We start from the raw sequence: 25495 nt of genomic DNA on the forward strand, positions 1-25495 counted from the left end.
AGTAAAATAAATAATGCATCCCTGAGGAAATCAGCAGCTGAAAGGAGACTGAGAATGTAACAAAAACATCCAGTTGGATAAAAAAAAGAGGAAAATGAAAAACAACAGATCTGAGTGCAGACTGTTTATCAATCAAAAAGAACATCAACATACATACATACATATACCCCTACACGCCTACATACACACACACACGCCCACCCACACACACATACACACATACATGCATGCATGCATGCATGCATGCACGCACGCACATGCACACACACACACCCACACACACACACGCCTACATACATACCATCTAAAAATTATTTACAAAAAGCCTTGTTTTTAAGAAGTAACAAAACCCACCTTCTACCCCCAGACCCTAAAGATGATAAAAGTCAATGTTGCTCGAATTTAGGCCACCTTGGGTTCATGTTTATGCACTGTACCACAGCGCTGTCCTGGATTTTAATGCATATTGTCGACACAAACACAAAAACTGTGTTTGATCATTTCTGAATTTTAATGTGCGCCCTGCATGTGGCAGCAGGGTTATCATTAGCAGTCAAGAGAGTTTTGCAGTAGAAGCTTGCAGTAAACAACACAGAGATGCAAGAAGATGACTTAAGGAACAAGGAAAGCCCTCCTATTAACCATCAGGAATCAATCTCCACTAATCCCCGGAGGTAAAAATACCCCGACCGATTATCATATCAGGGACCTGTAACCTTTCAAAGAAAGTCCACACCCCACTACCACTTCTCTGCTGGGAGCTCAGCAAATCTGTGCAGCTTCAGGTTTCCAACCATGAAATTATGACCGCTGACTAGACGTTCGGCGGCGTGAAACCCACTCTACTCCTGTCAGAGGAAATTCGACTCTCCACGCTGCTAGATAAAAAACGATTTGTGATGATCACAGTGTTCTGCACTGATTTGGGGATGAAGGGTAATTTTCTGTCATGGTGTACTGAATTTCCTTCAATCTGTCTCAACCATCTTTGTTGAAACTTGTAACTGTCTCGATTTCCCTGAACGGACCTGAGAAGGCAGGGAGGAAATGTTCAATTTGGATTCCTGAAAACAAAAAGCAAGAGTCAAGTCCTCAATAAACACTTGAGAAGAGACAAATACAGAAGTTTATCCAAATTAAATACTAATAAATAAATGAAATAATCCAGTTGTATGTTAAGAATGGTAAACTAAAGGCAAATAAATCAACTTGTTCTAATGAAATGGACTTGTATTCTTGTTGACTTGAGAAAAATTATGTCAAATTAGACGAGTTTAAAGTAATATCACAACACTACAGGAAACACCTCTATGAAATATTTTATTTTAATATGTACTGTATATATATATATATATATATATATATATATATATATATATATATATATATATATATATATATATATATATATCTTGTAAGATATATCCCTGGTCAGATGTTTAACATTGTTTAGGTTTTATTTGGATAATTTAGATTTAATTCTGTAAGATGAGCTACTCAACATTGAGGAACTGAGATAATGGTACTTGAGCTAACATTTTATGAAGAGTTAAGGACTTTAACGTAACGGAGCAATTGAAAGATTGAACAAAGTCAACTGAGATATAAGTTAAAAGCAGCTAAGCTAACAGGCAAATAAGAGCTGTACAATAGGAGGTTTTAGACACTGGAAAGTTGAATTAAAGGCTAATGGTGACATGATCTAAGGGCTAATGAAGACTTGTGCTAAAGGCTAACAGAAATTGAGCAAAGGGTAATTCAGATTTGAGCTACAAACTAGAAGAGAGTTGAACTATCTGCTAACAGAGGGCATGAATATGAATATTATCAATAATTAAGAGGTGAGAATATAGCCAACACAGAGTTTCCAACATTTTTGGAAAGCTAGGCTATTGATTAAAGTGGAGTTGAGTTCGAGGCTAATGAAGAATTGAGCTAAAAGTGAGTAGTAAAGTTAAAGGCTAATGGAGAGTTGATCTAAAGACTAGGGTAGAAATTAGCTAAAGGCGAATGGAAATTTGAGCCAAAAGAAAACAGAGAGCCAATAGATCATTTAAAAAGGGCTAACAGAGGGATAAGATATAAGCTAAAGGATTGTCCAGCTCTTCCAATAAATCACAGATCTGACGGTCAAATTTATTTGGGCTCAGTAGGAATCTGGACCAAAGCAGTAATAACAGAGATTTGATGCCAACAACAACAGAGAACTAAGAAAAATAAATTAGAGTTGAGTCAATCTCCAGCACACAGTGGAATATTACACAATATATCCTGAAAACCTGAATTACTAAGAGGAAAATACAACCATGAACAGAACAGCTGAACTGCACACTCTGGAGACCAGTTATCACAACAAAACTACAAAGTCTTCGAGGTGAGTTTATAACTTTCTGAAGACAAAGAGTCCTGCCTCCCATAACCGTGCAGGTCCAGAAGGTTTAATATTCACCCATTTAATATTTTTTCCCTCTGCTCCCTATTACCCTCCTCTCACTTTCCATCATTTCCCATGCTCATTCTCTGCTGCAGAGTCTATAATATTCTCCTCTTTTAGTATTTCAGTCAGACTGGAGGTATAGCTAGCAGCCATTTCTAATAAATAGCCATTGCTCCCTACTGAGACACTTTGCCCTTTTTCTCTTCTCAACAGCAGGCTGTAAGGAAATCAGCAGCTTTTATAAAAAGGGGCAATTCTCCACCTCAACAGTAAGCTTAGGTTGCCAAACAGTGTGCAAAAAGCAGATTACTGGAAGTAAAAAGATAGTTCAAAGATAAGAAAAGAGCAAGGCATTCCCAGTTTCAGTAGAATTTTTCACATGCTGCATGTATCCAGTGGCAGCATCTCCCACATTGCAGGTCAATATGAATAATTTACCTGTGGTCATCGTATCCCTCCTCTGCTCCTGCTCTCTCTTTTCATGTTGCCTCAGGATGCTGACAAAGCATGAAGCTCGACAGCGATCGGGACAAAAGCAAGTGACTTTATATCAATCCTCTGAGTTTCAGCAGTGATACACAACTCCATCATCCAACCCAGGCAGCACCAAGTGACAAGCTGTCATCCCGAGTTGAATAATACAGGAAAACAACAAGTGGCTATAGCTAACACTTCCAGGAGGCAGAGCAACTTATTCCACAGGATTATGATGCCTTTTTTATGTGGCAACAAGTCATGAGACTGAAGTCTGTAGGAGAAATGAGACATTTTTCTAACAAAAATCTTGCTGTGGGGAACATCACAGCCCAGTCATCATTAGCTGTGTGTTAGCCAAGGGCCAGCATGTGTTTTTATCCAGCAGAAAAGGGATAAATTATCTGACCAAGCAATTATGATCCGAGTCCATCCGTCAAAATGTTGTAAAAAATGGTCTTACTAAAACCATCTTCTCATTTTTTTCAGTAGCATGTGGCAAAACATTCTGCAATTTTGGGTTTGATAGAAAGAAAAAAAAACATTTTAACATCATTATGGGGCAACTATTATGTTTTCTTGAGCAGGTTAGGATAGGTGTATGGATATGCCTGTTCATTAAATTTTTTGCACAGAATTATTCTCACATAATGAGATGTCAGCTGCTCAGATTTGAATATTTTGAGCTCTTTTCAGAATGAGCTGCTTTAGTGTCTCTGCCACTTTAAATCCAAATAAGATACTGGTGGCCACAGCCCTCAACTCAATGTTTACACTTGCACTCTATACATGTTAGTATTTCTGCAAACACTTGTGTTTTATAGCAGACATTGTACCGCACATACAGTGGTGCTGTATGTGCTGCAGCTTTGCCGTGACAACAGCTTTGTTGTCACGGCAAAGCTGTATGGCCAACTGCTTATGGGGTTTCCCAGCTGCTTCAATGGGAAAGGACAGAATATGATGTGCATGAAAACTAGGCGGCAGAGCTATTACACTCTTGATCTCTTCCAGTCTCTTCCAACTGACCAAAACATGCTGGAGTTCTGCTTTGGTTGCTAGGTAATTTTGCTATGTATTGCAAATCTTTTGCTCAGGTCCCTCTTGAAAATGAGATCTAGATCTCAATGAGGTTTACCTGATTAAATAAAGGAATATATAAATATAATGGGGCTGGGCTCGACTGGAGTTGGTAGGCAATGGTACTTGCCAATTATGACTTCACAATTCAGAGGATTTTGAAACGGCTCGTTTTCCAGACACCAAATATCATTAACTAACAAGTCTTCATCAAACTATCAATTTGGCTGGTTGAAAAGATAAGAAGAATATTCGGATTCTTAGATGTGGAGTATAAAATTTTTTTTACAGTTATGTACAAAGATAAGACACAGCCACTTCGCTAGGTAAATCCATTCAGCTGCAATGTTGGCTGAGCCAATATCGCTAGAGAAACTAACAGAACAGCCTTCATTTTTTAATAAGCTGTTCTTTTTCTAAGGATGCTTTGACAAATCCCAACAACTTGGCATCAGATCTTATGACAAAAAAAAAAAAAAAAAAACGCTTGGTAAAAGTCATCCCTACACAATGGTGAGAGTCCAAACTAATGTAAGGAAAGACACATGTGGACATTGGTGGTTGTGCGGTTGGTTACATCAATCTCCAATGATGACTGTACAAAGGTCATTATGAGCCAAAAATCTTTATGTCTGTGTGTTTGAAATGTGCAGCCTGGGGGTGATAGTATTGAAATCCTGAACATCTAACTGAGGGACAAAAGTGAGCAAAACATTAGATTTTCCTGTTGAGGACATCATCTCAAAGAGCAGCAATTTACATGGCTTTGTCTCTGAGTTTGTGCTCTATAATGCACCTCAGTACGGTCCTTAATGCCTTTAGTTACAGCTTTAAAAATGACGTGCCCAGAAACAGTTTTTGATATGTATTTGATGTGCCTGTTAGACAAAGAAGAAACTGAAGCCCAGCTGAAAGTTCTTTTAGTTGAAACTGGTTTTCAGCAACAAGAACTGCCTCAGTAAGAGATCTGAGAAGTTTATATTAGGGACCAACAGCTTGGAGATACTGGACCTTTCTGAAACACACCATACCGCCATACTACACCGCTATTTAAATATTTAAATATGAAACCCTGGCTAATAGATGGAAATGTATTTATTTTTTCTCTTTCTGAAGCTTTTAGCATCAAGAGCAACAGGCAACAACTTATTCTCCGCAGCCAAATTGTGCTGTTGAGTGGTAAAAATTTCATAGTTAACTGAAGGTGTTCGCTGAGAAGGAATCCCATCAGAAGTAGCTCTGCTCCTTATTCTGAATAAGGACAACAAAGGAGCACCAAAAGGACAAATACAATGGAATTTCCTAAAGTAACATTATTTTAATATTGGAGCAGAGTTGGATGGATTTGGATTGAGGTGATAGATAGTGATGTACAGCAATAGTCACTTATGTGGGGTATATGCAATGTATAGGCATCTCTTCTGATCTCCATCTTTGTGACTTGTACCTTTTCAACTTATGGTGCTAAATCCAGCATCATATTCATCAGGTTATTTCCTTAAAAGGAGTTGTGGGTGTGGGGGTGGGATGTGAACCTGTCTCACCAGACTTTCCTTTCATGTTCTTTTTAAGTGCCATGTAATCAGTCCTCATCTCCTGATCTCCTGGTCAGTCGATGTATGAGCGGCAGACTCGGATCAATACCGACCCACCTCACATTTACACTCTGCCGCACTCGTTCTTTACCACTTCAGTTTGCCTCCTCCCCTGTCCCTGTTTGTCTTGTAAACATGAACAAACTACACGGGGGAATCGATAAAAGCCTACACATGGTTTTATTTCAACAACCCGCAGCGAGAATATTACAATGTTTTTATTTCTAAAAATGTAACCTCAGTCATGTCTGTTTTTCTCACTATTTATCTTTTCTCTTGTTCAGTCTGGTTCTTCCTGACCTACTTCACCAGCGTTTGATCCGTTCTCATACTCAGTTCTTTATTTGATGACGTACTTCCATTTGATTTTTCCTTTTTCTCCCTTTATCTTCACACTGCCTTAGTTCACACCCTCCTGTTTCAACATCTCATCTCATCACTGTTACTTTTTTCAGTCTTTTTTTCTTTATTTTGGAATCTTCTTCAATTTCCTTCTTAGTCTTTGTTTCCCATCTTCACGTTTTGTGTCTACTTTTGCTCTTTTGTGCCCTTTCTGTAAATTCTTTCCTCTAAATGTTTGGGATTTTTTAGATACATTTCTTCTCCTCCTGTCTGTTTTTGTTCAAAATTTTTTTGCTTTCCATTTTGTGCATGCATGCAGGCCCAGCCAGCCTGAGGTAAGAGCAAACTTTGCCACTCCTCTGAGACAAAGAAACATTAATATTCTCAAAGAATACGTAGAGAAATGTGAGTTTTACACACACTACACAAATATTTCTTCTGTTTTTGCTACTTTCATCACATTTAAAATGTTAGTATCTGACAAAATAACCTGAGTTAATACAAAAGGCAGTTTTCAAATTATTTTATTTGTTAAAGACAAGAAACGTTATTCAACCCAATATAAAAAAGTAATTTCCAAAACAATAAAAAGGCTGCAATTATACTTGTTGCTTGTGCCTTTTTTTTCCACAACACTTTTTCCTTCCACTCAACTTTCAGTTAATATGTCTGGATACAACACTCTAACTCCCCAGTTTCTTTAGAAATAACCTTTGATGTTTTCCTTCCTTGTGCAGGCTTCAACATATTTATTTCAGCTATAACATTTTTTTCTGTATTGAAATCATTTTCAATATTTGCCTGTCTGCCAGAATCCTTACACTCCACAACACTTGTAATATTTGAAACACTTGAAATGTTCCTCCTACAAACTATAGCTGTCTGCTCATGTCCCTTTTTGTTAACATTTTTGTCTTTACAATTATTAGCTCATTTCAATCTTTTATCAGTTTTCAGTCTTTATTTCTCTATTATTTTTTTATCTGCCCTTTTCTTTCCTCTGCTCCCATCTTTATTTCTTCAGTTTTGCTACTTTCTACATCATTTTCTCATTTATATTCAGACATCTAGACTGCTTACTTCAGTCCTCAGATTTCAATTTGTTTCGTTCAATATATATATTTTTTTACCCTATCTGAATGTTTCTAACTTCTATCCCACACCCCTCTCTCTTCCTATCATCCATTCCAGAAATCAATCAGGAGTTTAGGAAGCATGGGACAGGAAAATTCAGCTTATGAGGATGGACTCGGTGGAATAATTTCGCTTTTAGTCGCTGATATCGCTCACCTGTTTGGGGAGGTGAACAGGTAGTTGATGCTTGGAAAGTGTGAATATATATAATTTGTTGTATTGTGCTGAATGTCTGGGATTTTTTTTATAAAGAAAGAGAAACTGTTCTAATTATAAAGTTGAACAAGAAAAGTAATTTCAAGCAGGATTTATAAAGACAAGTTGATAAATCTGTACTGGTACAAAAATATACCAACAGGAACACTAACTCTGATTTTATTGTTGAGCACATTTCTAAATAGCCACACAAATGATCTGAGAACTATTCACTTGACTGAATTTAGCTTATTTTGGATTTATTAAATAAATATTCTGTAGGTATAAATGAATGTATTGTTTCTTATCATGATTATCTTTGTTTTACTGTCACAATAAATTTCAGTTATTTATGGTAAATAACAAAAACCTACTCTGACAATATCAGAAATGTTAGTTTTGCAATTTTCTCCACTGTTGGTTCCATGAGAGCATAAATATCAGTAAATTTGAAAATATGAGTAAAGGCAGTTACTATGTGCAAGTCAGTAATACAAATCACACTTTTTAAAAAAGTAAATGGCATCCATTTATGAAAAACTATATTTGTGCATGTGGTGCTCAGAATGCTGTATCATGCAGTCACAGTCATACAGCTACCTAAAAAAATAATTGTTTTTATTTATTTATTTATTTATTTATTATTATCATAATCTTTATCGATATCACAACAGTACCACAAAATATGGCTCAAACCTTGCACTTTGGGTTTGGTGCAGTCAGTTATTGTTCCTCTATTTTCTAACAGATTAAATTATGACCCATTTATTCGTGACATCAACTTTCATTTGGTTTTAGAAAGATTCACACAGAAACTCAAGAAAATCCAAAAAATATCATTTTCTTCCATCTGTGCAGCCTAATTCATGAGCACTTTGCCTAATTAAACTGATGCTCTAATCTGTGATTCACATTCCAGGCAGACTTAGAAAACTACAAAAAAAACGATCTAAAGTTATTCATGAGTAAAAGGAAAAACAATAAATAATCAAACCTGTTTACTGCAGAAGACAAAATGCACATGGCTTCACACGTTGCATATCTGTGTGATTTATACAGACGGTGTTGCTGTAGATCATGACAGTTACGCTTCTTGAAAGCTTCATCTGTAAGAGTTTAATTAAGACCGCGTCTGCACATTTACAACATGTCAGCACAAACAGAAAATCAAATGATCTGTTTCATCACAAACTGTCATGACATAGTGACATTTTTAACAAATATGTAAAAACATATTTTTTATTAAAGTTACATATTTTTTTTGCAGTCCACCAAAATTTAATTAAACCATCCTCCACATTCTGCTTCTTCCTTCTTTTTATCTGTTTTTCTGTTACATCTAATGTCTCCTTTATCTATTGAATGTCAATATGTTGACTCTTATTCCTCTAAATTTGGCTGTTTCTCCTTCTAGTCTACTTCTCTTTTCTGAGTTAATTTTCTCTTAATGAACCCATCGTATAAATCCAAAGAGGATCCAAAGCGAGGGAGGATGAAGGTGAAGACGAGGACCCTGGACAGGGTCAGGAAAGGGGGGAGAGGAGGACGTTAGCCTCGCAACAGGACAGTGAGATTGCACATTATCGGGAAATATATTTAGCCGTGCGCTGTCTCATTACAGCAGGTCAAAGTGAGCTGGAGGAGAGTCGGTGCCAAACGGAACAAAACGAGCCACGGGACAGATTTAACAAGAGGGGTGACGGGCCGCCTGCAGCGCCAACAAACAATTAAAATCCCTCCATCACCACTGAAAGGAGAACTCAGTGGTTATTGGCTGAGGACACTGAGATTTTTAAAGAGGTAAAATGTGGAATCACATCAACTCTCAATGTTTGACAACAAATCATAGAGAGTCTTGGGTATTAATGCTATTTTGGGTCAGGGGAGCAATTCAATCTGCTTATGGAACATCTCTGTATAACTTTACAGAGTATCTTTAGTTAATCACTGCAGATCATTTTGTTCTTGGTACGATGTCAGAATATATGTTTTCTTTTTCTTTAGCCCCTGGCAGTAGAAGACATCAACTTGATGCTGGTACCAGACTTGAATAATGAGGTAAAATGGTGGTAGAGACGAGAATTTCAAGAAAAGTGTAACTCCAAACTCCTGACTGTTCTTCCCCTACCAATCACAAAAAAATACATGTTGTGTAAGGATGCACAATGTATCACTACTAGCCGATATTAAGTCATTTTTTATATATGGCATCGGTCTGATAAAATGGTGCTGATATTTAAAACAGATATTTATTACCATCTCGTTGCCATTTGTCTCTAGAGGGGGAGAGGTCTTCTTTTTTCAAGGTGTTGAAAGAGCAGTGAAATATATATGATATTGGTAAACTAGAAAATTTCAGAAGAAATGTGCCAAAGTGTGCCCGTCGGTTGGAACAGCGATTTAATGCTACAATGCTAAAGTAATAAAGCATCAATGCTAAAGTAAGCTGTGATGTACTCAATAGCATGTGGAGAATCACAAGCATGTTGAGTAACATGGACTTATGCCATTCACTATGTAGAAATTAGTGTACACGTTAAAATGAGCCAAATTGCTAGCATTAGCATAAATGCTGTCAGTAGCATGAGGGGCATCACTGCCATGCTGTCTTACATTGACTTACTCCATACTAAGAGTGGCTAATAAATAAGAACAATACCTAAAAGTTTTTCTTAGGGAAAAGGCTAATGCTAATGGGGGGCAGTGAAATGCTAATGTTTGTGCTAATGTTAATTCACAGCAAGGCAGTTCAATAACCTGAGAGAAAAAGAGAGTAAAGGCTAAATATCCCTGAGAGGAAAATTTAGGCTTTTATTTTGAAATTTCCAGTAAGCTTTATTTCAAATGGCTACACTAATCTTATGAGTAACAGTGGTTGGGTTAAATCAGTTATAAAATGTCCAAAACATTTCACCATGTCTGTAGTTCCTAACACACCAAACTTTAAAACCTGTGATTAACATTTTTAAGGTCAACTTACTTAAAAAAAGAAAAGAAAAGAATGTAAGGATGCACAGACACCCTGTTCTGACATTCTACACAATACTGGTTTCATCAGAATAAAACAAAACTTCAGTAAGATTCAGTAAATTAGAACCACATTTCTTTTGCCAGTATGTCTAATTGTTGCAGTTAAACTTTCCCTGTATGTTGATGGTAGAAGCTCCTCACTGTGCATCCCTTCCATTCAATCAACTTCTGTTATCCTGATAATGACAGAAAGCCATATGGCAGACACAAACACAAATGAGGGCAGCGCCCGGACAACTGACAAGTGGCACAGTATTTACACAACAAACAAAAAGATCCATCCTGACAATTAGAGCAGGATGTGTGGGTGGAGCGACTCGTGTTTGCTTTCTTGTGAAGGCATTAATCAGCACCTCAGCAGCTGTTTGAATCCAACACGAGGCGGGAGTGGGGCTCTGAATTAAGACTCTGCTCAGCTTCACTCATTTTAATTCTAAAGTGGACAACATTAGTAATGCACAATGTTAAAATAAAAATGTGTGTTTTACTCAATAAGAGATTAAATTATTAGAAATGATAAGCAATATCTGATGGAGCATACGAAGACAGAATGTGCTACGCCAGATCTTCCCTTCTATGATGTTTAGAACTAGAACTGGGATCAGAGTTATGTGATGGCCTCTCCAAAACACTGACAAAACACTTGATAAGCACTTTGGTTACATCCTTGGTGTCATTGTCCGTTTGGAAGACTTATTTACACCCAAATTTTACACTGATTGTATTAGTTTGATGATAAAGTCTGTTTGATGGTCAGAAATATTTTCCTGAATCTGAATCCATTTTCAGGTATCATATAGGGTTCTGTAAAATATATTTTTTGTGTATAAATTTTTTCCCAGTCTTCTACAGCTTTTATAAACCTTATGCAAAAGACAAACACAAAGTCACTTTCACTTGTAACTTGCATTGCATTGACGTCTCACATAATGTACTTTGTTTCGCTGCTCCTTTAATGTCGCTTGTAGGAACAATCAAAGATGTTAGATTAAAGAAGTTATTCTATGGAGGAACAAAACTTAAAACTTTTCAAAGAGATCATTTAACTGCCCCAACTCCATTCTTCCAAAGTCACCTTAGAACAAACTCAGCCATCACAGATGAAAGAACTGCATCATGGCTGTCGGTTATGCTTCCACACAAGATGTTATGAGAACATTACAGCCAGCGCGTTCGCCTCCTCGCTCACACAGATGGCCTGTTATGTGTCGAGGAGGATAAAATCAGAGCACATAACACTCCTGAGCTGCCTATAGAACAAACGCTGCCTGTCACTGACATCTAACCGCCTTTGCAAAACAAACCGGCCCAGCTGTGATCGCTGCAGACACCCTGACCAGGACTTTGGCTTTGTTGCTGGAGATGGAGTCAACTGCAGAACCTGGGAGCAGAGGGGCACCTTATTTCCTCCACTATGATTACCGTCTAATCTGGCTTCCTGACTGCTGGAGCTCAGGCTGGTCCTGGAACAAAGCTGTGGGAGATGTCCTCACACCCCGCAGACAGTCAGGTGTCAGGTATGCATCTGTGCAAGAACCATTTTTCCATCAGATGGAGATAGAGTCAGTTCTACAGTGAGCTGCTGTCAGCTGGAACAAGCCAGAGGTTTGCACCATGCAGCAAACCCATGTGTGCATTTTGTTCTCTTTTATTGATCTATTGATCAGAGCCCAAACACAACCTCACAAGTAAGCAGTTACTACACTGGGTAGCACTTTTCTCATGCACTCCAGATAGCACCATAAAATGTGTCTGTCTTAGTCTGGCTTTAAATATATTCTGTGCTGTGACGCAGTCCCCTGCAGTAACTCTCAAGTGCCTTTTATGGTCTTATTACAGCTTAACGATGTCCAGTCTGGAGGAGGGAGAGCTGGGAGTAAAAGGAGGAGCAGCCTGAAGCCGTCAGGGTGGATATACGATCCAGACTGGGGGAGATCTGATGAAACATAAAGATCATCCAGAAAGTTTTGTGTGTGTGTGTGTGTGGGGGGGGGGGAATATTTCCTGAGGTGGCAAATTAAAGATAGGAAAAGAGGTTTCATTTTGTATCCATTACCAGGATCGGGTATATTATGTTGTCAGAGTTGCTGTCAGTCACTGCCATAAATTGGACTTTAATGCAATAGTATTCAATATGCAATAGTGAATAACTTCACTGGAGAGGATTCAAAAATATAAAGCTGAAATATAAGTGATGTATTTGCAGCTTTACTGCTGCGATAAATACATAACAGACCTCAAAAATCCAAAATATCAATAATAAGCACCCAATAAATATTTCACATCAATACAAGCACGTTTTGCAGTTATAAATTGTTTTTGAACCACTCAGAATTAAGTACAAATAAATTCTTCAAGCAGCTGCATTAAGGCAAAATGCTATAACACATTTTCACTTTATAAACTGTCTGCTGACTTGTGAACATTTTTTTTCTTACCCCTTTTTATTTTTTTTATTTTCATAATCCTTGATTTAACCCATATTGATGAATAAAACAATCCTGAACACAAGTGAAAACAAAAATTTGCCGAAATTATTACAAATGCCCATTAATTTCCCAAACATGTAATACCTCAGATAGCCAGTAGGAAGCCAGACTTGCATGTACAGTAGTAGGAGATAATAGAAGAGTAAAAAAATATGCTCATGAAAATCAAAACTCAAACAATAAAGGATTGAAAAGACAAAGAGGCTTTCAGGTGTCTTGATTTGATTTATATAAGCGATTATATTTTTTTATTGTTTCATCTTTAGACTGTGCCTCCCCTGCAGTCATTCCTCACATTGAAAAGAAAAGCATTAAAACCCTTTCAACAAATACGAGAGAAAAAGCACTTTTCTGTGGGTAAACATTTCACTTTCAGGCCAACCTGGAGCCAAAAAGGCTGACTCAACGCCTGCTGGAGGTCCACAGGGCAAAAACAGACACAGAATAAAGCCAAGTTCTTCTGAGCAGCCGAGAAGGAAACCATCAACAACAAACAGGCCGGCCTCATTACAGAGAGGGTCAGAGCTCCCGCAGCCAGAGTGCAGAGGGCAGCGGTCCTCCAATGTTTCTCAGGTTGTGACCCTCAGCTGCTAGCTGAGAAAGGGTCAAAGGTCAAAGTTGCTTCATTAACAACAGAAAGAAGAAGTCCAGCTGGGTAATGGTGCCAAAACAACCAGATCTCACATCCATGCTGGAAGATGTTTTCCTAATTTGATTCACGGATCATTTGCTTTAATGACGACTTTCTGGCTTCTTTGTGCAGCAAGAAAATTTTTCTGCTGAGTTTGCGCTGGAGTTCCACAGTTTCAGGTCCATCTGAATGCAGACGGTAACGATAATAATGATTCTGCATGAGGCAGTGATATAAGTGAAAACCTGGAGGCAACAAAAAAATGATAGCATATTGTCATTAATTGATGGTTTTGCTATTTACAAGACCTCTTACTGGATATAGTACTTTTTCATCAATATTAATTGATTAACTTAAAATAAGCTCCTATTTCTTCTTGAAAAGTTACTTGTAAGTTAACTTTTTTTCCCAAGTGTATTAAGATATTTGCATTAAAAGCAAGATAAAAAATACTTAGATACGTTAGCCTTTGTCAAGCTGTTAGACGGGTTATGTTTAAGTGATTTCTTGCTTTAAGTGTTGTGGCAGTAATGCAGCCATGGAGAGGAAAGTGAAACTAAACTAAAAAATGAGGTTAGTCACTCTAAAAACAGAATAAATGTATAGGGGGACAAATATCTATCCACACTTTTGTAAATTAATCAAACTGAATTTATAGTTAATATCCTCTATAGGTAACTACAATGACAAAACTTAAAACTTAACCAAAAAATTAAATTTGATTATTTGTTCTTAAGAATATCCACTCTGCGCTTTAAAGTAGTTTATAAAATCACTTCTAAAAAATTTATTTGGACCCTTTTAAAGAAGCATCTCTTTCAGCATCTCTTTCTTTCTCTTCCAGAATGCATAAATTAATATTTAATGAGCTTTTTTTCTGTTTCACTCTCTCACTTCGGATTCTTACGTGATACAGCAAGTCAGTAAAAGAGGAAGGAATTGTTTTCATCCATCTGCGAACTGAAACCCTGAATGTTCTCAGATGGGTTTGTAAAGAATCCTGAGCGGGACGGGCAGATGTTGACACATTTCAGCTGCAGTGATGAGACGTCACATCAACAGCAAGGGAGAAATTTATTTAATGCTAAAGTTGAGAGGAGCGGGCGTAAACAGGACCTGAAATATTCATCCCCTGAAACTTGCTTACAAACTTCTGAGTTGTTTTGAGACTAAATAAAAAAGTTACAGAACACATTTTAAGATTTTCTTCCATCACATGTTGATCAAGGATTCATTCACGCCAGTGCTGTATAGTTCATGTCTCTAGATATTCTGGTTCGTTTATGGAGGTATGAATGCGTAATCAACCTCTGATGGGAACCAAAAGGTGAACTCTGGTCCGCTTAAAAACCTGCGTCTCAGTTTGGTTGCAATGAACTCTGGTGCAGCTCAAATGCATATGTGAACGCCAAGAGAACCAGAGACTGGAACCAGAAGTGGACTACAGTGCAGGGTATTCACATATGTAGCGCTCGCAGTAAAAATGACTCAGGGCCTTTTTGCCAACAACAAAAGAGAAATCCTAAAACAGTTCGAATCTGACGGGACTCCATTTTTGTTTACATTTTCTGAAAAGGCAGTTGATTAGTTTTTGTGTCGTTTCTCTCAGTGGTTCTTGGTGCGGGGGGTGTGAACAGATTTTCTAAAGGGTTTGGTTGGTTTGAACACGGTGTAGTGTGAAAATGAACTGCAGCAACTGAAAATTTAACAGGTTGCAGTTTTGGTCCTCAGTCAAAGTGAGTTTACCGGAACATCAAGAGTGAAAATACCCTTAAAAACTCGTCAGTTCTCCTTTAGCACTTGGCTAAAACTGATTTGTTTTAGTTGTTGGTTCAGCTGTTCTCAATGGAAAGTTGAAGTTAAATTCAGTAATAAAATTTCTTTTGTGTGAATTAACACAGGATTTTCACTTTTTCTTTCATACAAAACAGACTAACAGATATACTGATCTATAAAATAACAAATAACCAATTAGATAAGAGAACAAACAATAAATAAAAAAGAAGGTATACATTAAAATGGATACAATTAGGACAAAGACAAACCGGAACATAACCAAGCGGTGGGTTAGGATTTCTTTTTTTCTGGTTTTCATTATTAATATTTTCCCTTTCTTTAATATTGCTTGTTTTAATTGATCTAGGGTCACACAGATATTTTGGGTAGAAGTGGGAAAGAGAGGGAGAAACAAAACCATACCAGAACAAAGAATAAATAAGAAAATAAATTAAAGATAACTAAAGAACATGTTTTGTGATCTTATTCAAAGGTTCTCTCATTGGAGGACCTTCAAGTGTCATTAGTTGGAAAATAGTTATATTTTTGGAACAGAGACTTGGTGGAGAGAAGAAATGCACTAAGCATCGTCCGGGTTGATTTAGGCATTATTGGTGGAAACATCCAGCAGCTTATCCTAAGAAGAATTTCATTATTACTCTAACTAAACCAGTCATGTTCTGCTCATTCAGAGTTTCTAACACATAAATACTTACTTCCTGACACCACCGACTAAACAACTTGTTTGTTTTGCATACATAACTTCCTGTTTTCTCATCTGAGCATAAAAACCACTGATCTTTGGTTTCCGTTCTGACTGATCTCAGACGAAGAAGTCTTGTATTTGGATGAAATCCTCTCTGTGATCACACGAGGATCTTTCATTTGCTTTTGCAGAACATGAAAGAGAATGAGCTCCGTAATGTGGAGCGGTGATTACTTAGCGAGTGCATCAAAGCTCAGGGATGGATGATAACACGTACCATACGGTGGGAGTAAAAACACTCTTCCAATTACCCCCCCCCTCTTCTCACCTTGGCTCTTCCCCCTGCAGCCGGCCCTGCTCTATTATCAGAGCCTGAATACATTTTCTGCCAGACTTCAGAGCCACATAATTGAAGGTAATGAAAGGAGTTTGATTATAATTACAACAAAAAAGGGAAAGAAAATCAGGCAGTGTTGTTATTTTCTGGGGCCCTCCAGATCAATTTGGCGAGTCTTCATTACCATCATGTGTGTTTTGCTTTGTGTCGGTGGGAGAGAGCCCATGCAGGTGTGAGATGAAGGAAGAGAAGAATGGAGACGCTCTCGACGACTAGAAAACAACAGAAGGTGGGGAATTACGAGTCCTCCAAACACAGAGGGAATACCAGAGGGACGGGTTTTCTCTGTTTACTCCTGGTTCAGAAACATATTTCTCCTCACGGCACAATTAACTTCCTTCTGAAGGCTTTGTGATTTCACACCTATGAAAAATATCTACCCCCTTTGGATGTTTTACCCTTTGTTGCTTTTTCAGATCAATCAATCAACAAAGCTTTTATTGAGAAACAAATGACCAAAAACAACCCTGAAAACTAGGGCTGCAACTAACGATTATTTTAGTAATTGATCATTCTATGGATTATTCTGACGGTTAATCAGTGATTCTGATGAATAATTGATTAATTGGATAAAAAATAGGAAGATTCACATTCATTAAACCATTTGAGCCTTTTTGTACAATACTAGAAATCTACTAAAAGATGCAAATGATTCAATTAAGTTTTTAAAATAAAGTAAAACTTTACTGCCTGAAATGCAATAAGGTAATCCTGTAGTGTACACTTGATCATTTGGACCAAAAATGTATCGGCAGTGAAAAAAACAAAAAACAAAATAAAAACCTTCCAATATGAACATGTGAAAAGCTCAGAACTTTTGGCTCAACATCATTACAGAGCACACTGCAAAAACACAGAATCTTACCAAGTACTTTTAGTTTCTGGTGCAAATGTCCTACTGTCATGCAAAATGCACATTTGAATTAAGACAAATATATATTACAAGTAACTTTTCAGTTGTATATAGGTGCTGGTTTCACGTAAATAATTCCATAATATTGATAAAAATGTACCAGTTCCACTGGCAGATTATTTAACTTAGAACATGGGAAAAATATCTTGTTATAAGTTAAATAATCTGCCGGTGGAACTAATACTTGGTTATAAGGTTTTTGTTTTTTCAGTGTAGGGCCGATCTATTGATTTTTTTTTTTTTTGCATTATCCGATTAATAATCCGATAGCAATAGGTGAGTCACAGGATATTTTTTTCTCTTTACAGAATTTGAACAATTTCTGTGTAAAACTACACATAAATGGTTTGAAGAAAACAAGAAAGATGTTCTAGAATGGTCTAGTCAAAGCCTAGGCCTCCGTCTAACGGAGAATATGTTCAGAAAATCTAAACTGAAAGCTTGATGCAGAAAATGGGGATTTTTAAAACGTTGGAACATTCTCATGGTGCTCCAACATTTATTCGAGTGTAAACAGGAAAAGAGTTGGTAATCTACATTTTTTTATTCTCACTAAACTCCATTTAATCAGATAATTAAAAAAATATATATATTTATTTCCTACCGAGCTGCCTGCCCGCCTTCTTTCCTGTGAATCTGGGATGTTAACATGACTCTAATCCTCGCTGCTAAGCCGACTCTTGTCTTTGCTCACTGCCCGTAAAATGTAAGCACCTCTGGCCGCTCCTGCTCCGCGCTCTGAGCTCCGAGCTGTGTACTGTATTTATCAGTACAGTCGGCTGCGCTGCAGTTCCCTCTCTATGCTCTGAGGGGAAAACCAGAGGCACGCACCGCCTCAGTGAGCAGTGCTTATTCCGGAGTTGGAGTCTGATTCGAGGCGGGACCGAGCGGGATGCAGCTCGCAGGAAAATTTGTTGAGGGAATATCGGCTGACCCAGTGACTCAAAAACCTCTGCTGCACCGCAGAGTTTTATTTAACTCGTTGGAAACAGATTTGGCAGCAGCTGTAGCAGAATAAAAATGCACGGGTTGTGACTGGTTCAAGGTGTTTTTTTATTTTTTTATTTTATTTTACAATTTTAGGACTTTAAAAGGGACTTGTTATACAAAATGCACATTTTAAATATGTATCTCTACCAGTGGTGGATAAGGTACTTAAACAATGTACTTCAATAAAAGTACAAATAAACAGGCAAAAATGAACTCTAGTAAAAGTACCACATTAACATTTTTTACTTGAGTAAAAGTACAAAAGCACTGGCTTTTAAAATTACTTGAAGTATTAAAAGTAAAAGTGTTTGCTGAATGTATCACCTAATGGCTAATACAATATCATTAAGTGTTCCTATTATATTTAATTTTAAATGATCAGTAATATATCGTTTTAAAGAACAATGCTGGAGATAAAGTATGTTTTTATTGTGTTTACTCTCTGAGATCTAGATTTTAGATTTGCGATTCTATGAAATAAATTTAATCAATATTATTATCAACTCAAACTCTTTATTCTGCTTTGCTCCCATCTCTGTGCCATAATCCGGAGGTCTCATGCCATCCCTAAAAAGATAACGCACTGGGCGTTTACCCATATCGCCCATGTAAGAAACCAGCACTGACTGGACCATTAAACATAGAAAATAAGACAATGCTCTAACAGTAAACAATGCTCAAATATGAACACTGACCAAGGAGCAACAAGCAAGAAGTGACCAAGAACACGGAGTGCACCGTGACTGTTCTCACTCTGTCCCGCTGCATGAAGCCAGTCAACATGTATGCTTTGTATCGCCCACAGACCTAACCTAACCAGTTTAAGGTAGCATAATAGGTCACCTATAAAACCAAACATGCATTTAGAAAAGGTTTAAAATTATATTTCTTTACATACATAGACTGTTTTAGGTTGATAATTATGTCTTGCATTGTTAGGTAGGTAACTATGGTGAAAAACACAAGGTAAACATACCTTTAATTAGGTAGTTTTTGAACCATCATGTGACACATGATGGTCTGAGCTTTGACACCCAGAGGCGTGTTCAGTGCCCCCTCCGCTGCTTTTTAAACCAATCATGACACATCATTTCAATTTCCATTAGCCAGCACAGGCACAATTTCTTTTAATATCTCATTTGAAAAACATGGAAATGTGCTGCAGTACAGGTTTATGGGGCATCAATCAGAGAAAAAAGGTTGTGTGGTTGCATTGACACTGTCAGAAGTGTATATATGATATTTATACAGCAGGCTAACATAACTTTCCCAGTTAATGTGAAGTGATTAAGTGGCTGTAATGCTGACATAGCAAACAGGTAATAAATAAAATAAAAACAAACGGGCCTGCATATTTCCAATTTGTGAAATATTCAGAATAGGAGACCAAGCAACACCTCTTCCAGTTAACGGCTACTTAACACAGTTCATGTTACATTTCCAATTCATTGAAATAAGTAGTTATAGTTTTAAGGCCTAGGGCCCCAACTAGCTCATCAAGCTTGCAAATATCCATTCAGATTGTGGGAAATGAAGGAATTTGTCACAAGAAATGTAGACAATCGATACACGCGGCTTGTAGAATAAGCACAGTACGCCCAAATATGTTGTAGTTTAGCTTTATAAGAATTTCAACCTCCAAAAATGTAGTATTTTTTGCTGAAAACCCAGTATGTCATCGTTATGCAGCTAAACCCAAACAACAAAGCTCATGCCGCTGTAGACGCCAAGCCGCCCTGGGCAGCTGCCCACGTTGCCCATAACAGAAACACTTACTGTTGACGCCATAGATTAAAACCAAACAGTCTGCAGCCAGACTTTTCAGAAACAACCCAGAGAAGATATTTCAGGAATTATTCATTGTTATCCCTACATGTTGGTTCACCAGCGTCTCCGTCCTACTGGGAGTCTGTTAGTGGATCTGACTGCACTGCAAATAGCTCCAGCAGCCACTGACAGCAGCCTCATGGATTTCCAATGACCTCAGTTGGGCCAATTAAAGATATACGGAGAGGATGATTATATGTTTTATTGGAGGGGAAGGGAACAATAGGCTCTGTAATGACATGTGACAGCTTTATTAGATGTCTCCGTTCTTTCATGTGTTAAAGAGGACAATAAAGGAGTGGGACAGCTTTTCTGCTGCTGCTTTTATATCGGAATTCATCAGATCTGGTAAATTTATAATACCCTCTACTGAAACATTGTGCAAATTGGAATTCCGAAAATAAATTTGCTCAATGGAAACAGCAATTTTGAAAAAAAAGTCATGCTTTTCAATAAAAAGTTTTTGCACTAGGGTGAGGTGGTTTTTCAGCTGTGTGGAAGGTAGTGTATTTCATTGGAAACACTTTATTCGCATCACATGAGTCGTATTCAACAACTGGATGTTACTACTGGCAAAAAACACGAAGAAGATAACAGGAAGTGCTAGGAGAATGATGTTAAATGACTTATTGCAGGAACAATGTTAGGATCCTGATTTTAAGTGTCTATTAATGGAAACATGGTAACAGAAAATCACCAAAGTTTTCTGCACATTACTAATGGAAGCGCAGCTATTGTGAGAAAATTCTAAACTGTATCAAAGTAACTCTTCAAAAAACAAAAACACTGCTCTACATAAGCGCTCAAAAAAGGAGATTTAGACCATTAACATTTCAAACCTCCATTTTTTGTAATTATGGCTGGATGACACCGAGAACATTTTAGAAAACTAGAAAATAAGTTTCCCTCTAAATGCTTTTCCAGAATGATGTTAGAAATGAAACCTTGAGCCAGTTTGAGTTTCTCCAAACAGATAGATTTGTTTTCCTTTCTCTCTTGCAGGGCTTTATACATATAGAAGTTCCCGAGACAGTGGAATGACACACTGTTTTGACTTTGAAATAAATACTGCAACAAACGGTGCACCTTTACATGACCCGGCTCAGAACGCCACCGGTCCTGTTGTCTCCCATCTGCGCCGCCGTCTGCAGAGCGGATCCCTTCAGCGAGGGGTCTGACAGTAATGAACTGTGACTCTGTCAGGCTGGAAAGGTGGCGATGAATGTAGATGAGGTGGACGAGTAATGGCTTACATGGAGGTGAGTGTCAGAGATACTGGGTCTAATTTTTATTGATTTTTACACTCTGTTAACTTCAGTAATGTTGGACATGATAGCAAACGTGGCTAGTCAAGGAGAGATACTATCATGCAACTTGTAGATGCAGAATCACAAAAAAAATTGCCTTTGAGGACTGGACTTGAGCAGCCCTAGTTTAGTTTAAGCCATAGTTGACTAAATGTTCAACAATCAAACTGCCTTCAGTTCAAAGACTAAGCATCGTCTGATTGATGCTCTCCTTGTTTGTCAGTTTGGGTGGACGTCCACATTTTGGTTGGTTTACATTTCATCCATCATCTTCAGGTTTGAGATGATGGATTACATTTTTGAGATGTTCAAAGCTTGGAATATTATTTTATAATCTATCCCTGACCTGTCTGCTGTTCTTTGATTTTCATCATGTTGTTTGCTCACTAATCATCACAAATAAACCAGTGCAGCCTTCAGAGAACAGCTGGGTTCATACAGAGATTAAGTTACGCCCAGGAGGAATCTAAAAGACAAATACTTGCACTGGATTTTTAAAGGTTCATATTAAAACATCAGATCCCAATAAAAGTTTCTATCTCCAACATTTTTACAGTTTGTGAAGAATAATGTAATAATATAGATAAAGGGTGTGAATACTTTTTGCAGCATTGTATATTTGGAGTTGTTACATTATATTAACAGTCTGATGTTTCTGATTTGCATGGTTTTAATCAGTTTATCTTGTGTTTTCGTTCTCTGGTTGTTTGAAACGTGCTTCATGAATAAACTTGATTTAATTTAATTATCCTCACTGCGGGCGTTTTAAGCTCCTTCACAAAACATCCTGCTGTGCAAAACAAAGAACATCACAGAAGAAACAAGAGATGATTAACTCAGCCCTTCCTCACAGCACTTAAAGGATTTCCTTACAACAAATTTATACAAACCTTATTTTTTTATGTCCTTCACATTATTTGATTTATTCACCAAAGTGCTTCTGTGGACAGCCAGTAAAACATATCACAGGGTTAACTTGACATCAGTCTAATAAAGAGCTGTGATTACATGATAAATAATAATCTGTCTGATGCCAACTTATTTATTCAACATTGGAACAGAAAACTATTTGAGTTTTTCTAGGAAACTGTATTGAGTTTTTTTTTACTGGAAATACAAACATTTGGTTGAAAGATATTTGCAGCAAAATTTTAAAAATTGCTTAAAAATTCACAGTAAGGGGTCTGAGATATAGAACACGTTAGAGATTAATTTATTATTGTCTTCAAAGTCAGGAGTTTACAGAAAGATCCCTGCCTCTTTAAACAATTTGAAAATGTCCAGATGATGATGTCATGGCTTTGGAAACTTCTGATAGGTTAACTGATGCTTTTGAGTTAATTGGAGGAATACCTGTGTCTTGAAACATGCAAGTCAACCCAAGAACCAAAGCCAAAGACCTACTGAAGATGCTGCAGCAGCAGTGTGATTATTCACAGTGAAACGTGTCAAATATGATGTGTCTGACAGCAAACACTAATCTATGACAGAATTACTGGAAAGGAACCAGAATCAAGAGTGGCCCAGTCAAAGTCCAGATATCAACCTGATTGATCCTCATTGCATCATCTCTTTCTGTAGTTTTAGCTTCTTCCGCTCATTAAACTGCAGTGAACAGCAGCTACATGACAACTGCTGTTGTCAACGCTAAACGAGTTGACAAGTCTCTAAACGAAAGACATTTTCATGTAGCGCTCTGTCTGAAGGTTCTGCCCTGTCTGCGTCTCATCTGGTGAAACAGTTTCTGGTTCAGCTTGTCCAGATGTCACAGTGACCCAGCGGATACAAGGTGACACCCTCGTGTGTCCAGTCATCCTGCACCGCAACAAAACTCCATCACTTCCTCAACAGACCAGACGTTTAGAGAAATCTATGGTTACAGATGTTGGGATTTGTGCTTAGTTTCAGAAACTAAAGTCCAGTTGACATTAATCCAGCTAATTTCAACATGCTAGGAAGATTTTCAGTCATAACTAGGAAAGTGTGAGTCAGAGTTGATCTTTTAAAAACAAAACATTATCTTGAACCTGGCTCCCCTTGCACTTAACTTGATCCCAGTGAGCAGCTTTTTCCTTTTTGTTTCTTTCATGCTTGCCTCCATTTCTTCATGCTAACGCTCTCTCTGGTCTCCTGCTGCACCGTCCCATGTCCCTTCAGCAGACAAACCCCAAGTTACATTTTGGTGGAAAAAAGTAAAAATGCACTTTTCTTGTTTAGCAACATCACATATTATCAGAGCAGGCTCTGGGGGATCAAGTACAGATGTCTGGTTCATTTTCTCATAGAAAAAGCTACTGTAGCTGTGTTTTCATCAATTTTTTTATTCTATTTTATGCTTTTTATTCCTTTTTGAAGTATCGCATTGGAAAAGGTTGATGTAAACTTTTTTATGCTCACTTGAGGTGGTTTTTAGCTTTTCTGATAAAGTTAATGTGCCAAATGGGAGATGGAAACATCTCTTGAATATGTTCTGATGTAGCAAACTCTCCCACCCACTGGTGGTTCTCTGCCTTACCAGAGTCACAGAATTAGAGCGAAGTTAAAAGTCCAAAGACTCTATTTATCTATTTTTCTGAAGTGTGTGATCAAAGTTCATTTGCAACCTCTACTTTCTGTTATTAAAGCCATGCATAACGTAAATATTTGACAAAAGTACCTGGTTGACAAAATTACCAGCAGATGGAAGCACACCTAATTCGCATTCTCTTTTTTGCTAATTTTTTAAGGTTTGCTCAAAATGAAATGTCTCTGCATCCACAAAGCCTCCTTTTTAATTCCTTTGGGGCCTTGGGATCATAGTTCAGGTATTAGTTGAGCTTTTGAAATGCTATTCAGCTGCTCATGGTAATAAAACAGATACATCGTTGCCAAGGTTACGCATCATAACCGTTAAAAAATAAGGGCACTAACCATTCCAACTGCTCAGCAACCAGAAACAGAGGAAATAGCTGTCAAAACAAGCAATGAGTCGACCAAAACAAGATGAACAAAAGTTTAGAAAAAAACAAATCAGAACCAACTTAGTAGAACTAATGTGCAGAACTAACATAGCAGAGCTAACAGTAGTGCTAAGATGGTTTTCTTTCCACTGTGTGAATTAATGCATATTGAGGTATATTTGATGTTTGAATTATTGAAATAGGCAGTTTTAACATTTTATTTGGCGTCTCAAGTATTCGTTGTGGTTCCTAACACCTGTGAAGGCCAGATAGAGTAGTTTTATTTTTTTACCTGTGTAGAAAAAAAAACACAATAGTATTAACTTATTGGCTGACTAATGCTGTTGTCTGTTGTTCTTGTATCAATCTTCCAGATCTCTAAGGTCTTCTGGTTCTGGTTCTGGTTCTGGTCTGCATCTCCAGAACCAGAACCAAACATGCAGAAGCAGCATTCAGCTTCTGTGCACCACAAATCTGGAACAAACTTCCAGAAAACTTAAATCAAGGCCACAACAACCCACAAACAACCCACCTGTTTAGCGCTGCCTTCGATTATCAGTTATATAATTACAGTCTTGATGATTACGATGATGACATTTGGCAAAATATAATGTTTATTGCTGCTTCATAATTGGTTATTATATTATGTTTTATGGTGTAAAGCACTTTGAACTACCTTGTTGCTGCTATGTGCTACAAACAAACTTGACTTGTTATATAATCACTCCATCCTGGAGTGAGATGTGCAACAGGTTGTTTAATAAAACTCAGTGAAGATGCATCTAAATGTCTGCAGAGAAATAAATTATGCAGGTAGTTTAGAAGAAATAATTTGCTGCTGGAAATCTCCATTGACTTTGTGAAGTCACTGGATGGCTGTTCCGGCTGTGAACTCATTGCTGAGCAAATCCATCCACTTAGCATATCATCTATTCAGCTTCCCTGGTCGAATATCTGACCTCCTGAGGTCCCCGGCTGCATAAATTTACCCCTCTTCCTCCAGAACCAGAAAATGGTAATTTCAGCAGCGGCTTGGTAATAACCCTCACGCTGAGCCTCGCTGTCAAACAAATTTCGTAATTTCCATTTAATTTAATGCTGAAATCTTGTGACACGGCCCTGCGAAACAGAGAAAGCCGACATTAAATCTGTCACCTCCTGCGGGCAGATTACGTTTCCCATCACGCCGCGGGACCGTCTTTGTTGCAGCTTTAATTGTATGCAGATGCTTTG

General features: G+C 37.6%; 1 protein-coding gene across 2 annotated transcripts in view; it reads right to left on the reverse strand.

The window, feature by feature from the left end:
* The window catches only part of sgcd (sarcoglycan delta), a 158491-nt gene that overhangs the window by 25963 nt on the left and 107033 nt on the right, over nucleotides 1-25495 (reverse strand). The gene's annotated exons all lie outside the window — the stretch shown is intronic.

Source organism: Xiphophorus maculatus, chromosome 11 (genome assembly GCF_002775205.1).
Source record: "Xiphophorus maculatus strain JP 163 A chromosome 11, X_maculatus-5.0-male, whole genome shotgun sequence".
NCBI lineage: Eukaryota > Metazoa > Chordata > Actinopteri > Cyprinodontiformes > Poeciliidae > Xiphophorus > Xiphophorus maculatus.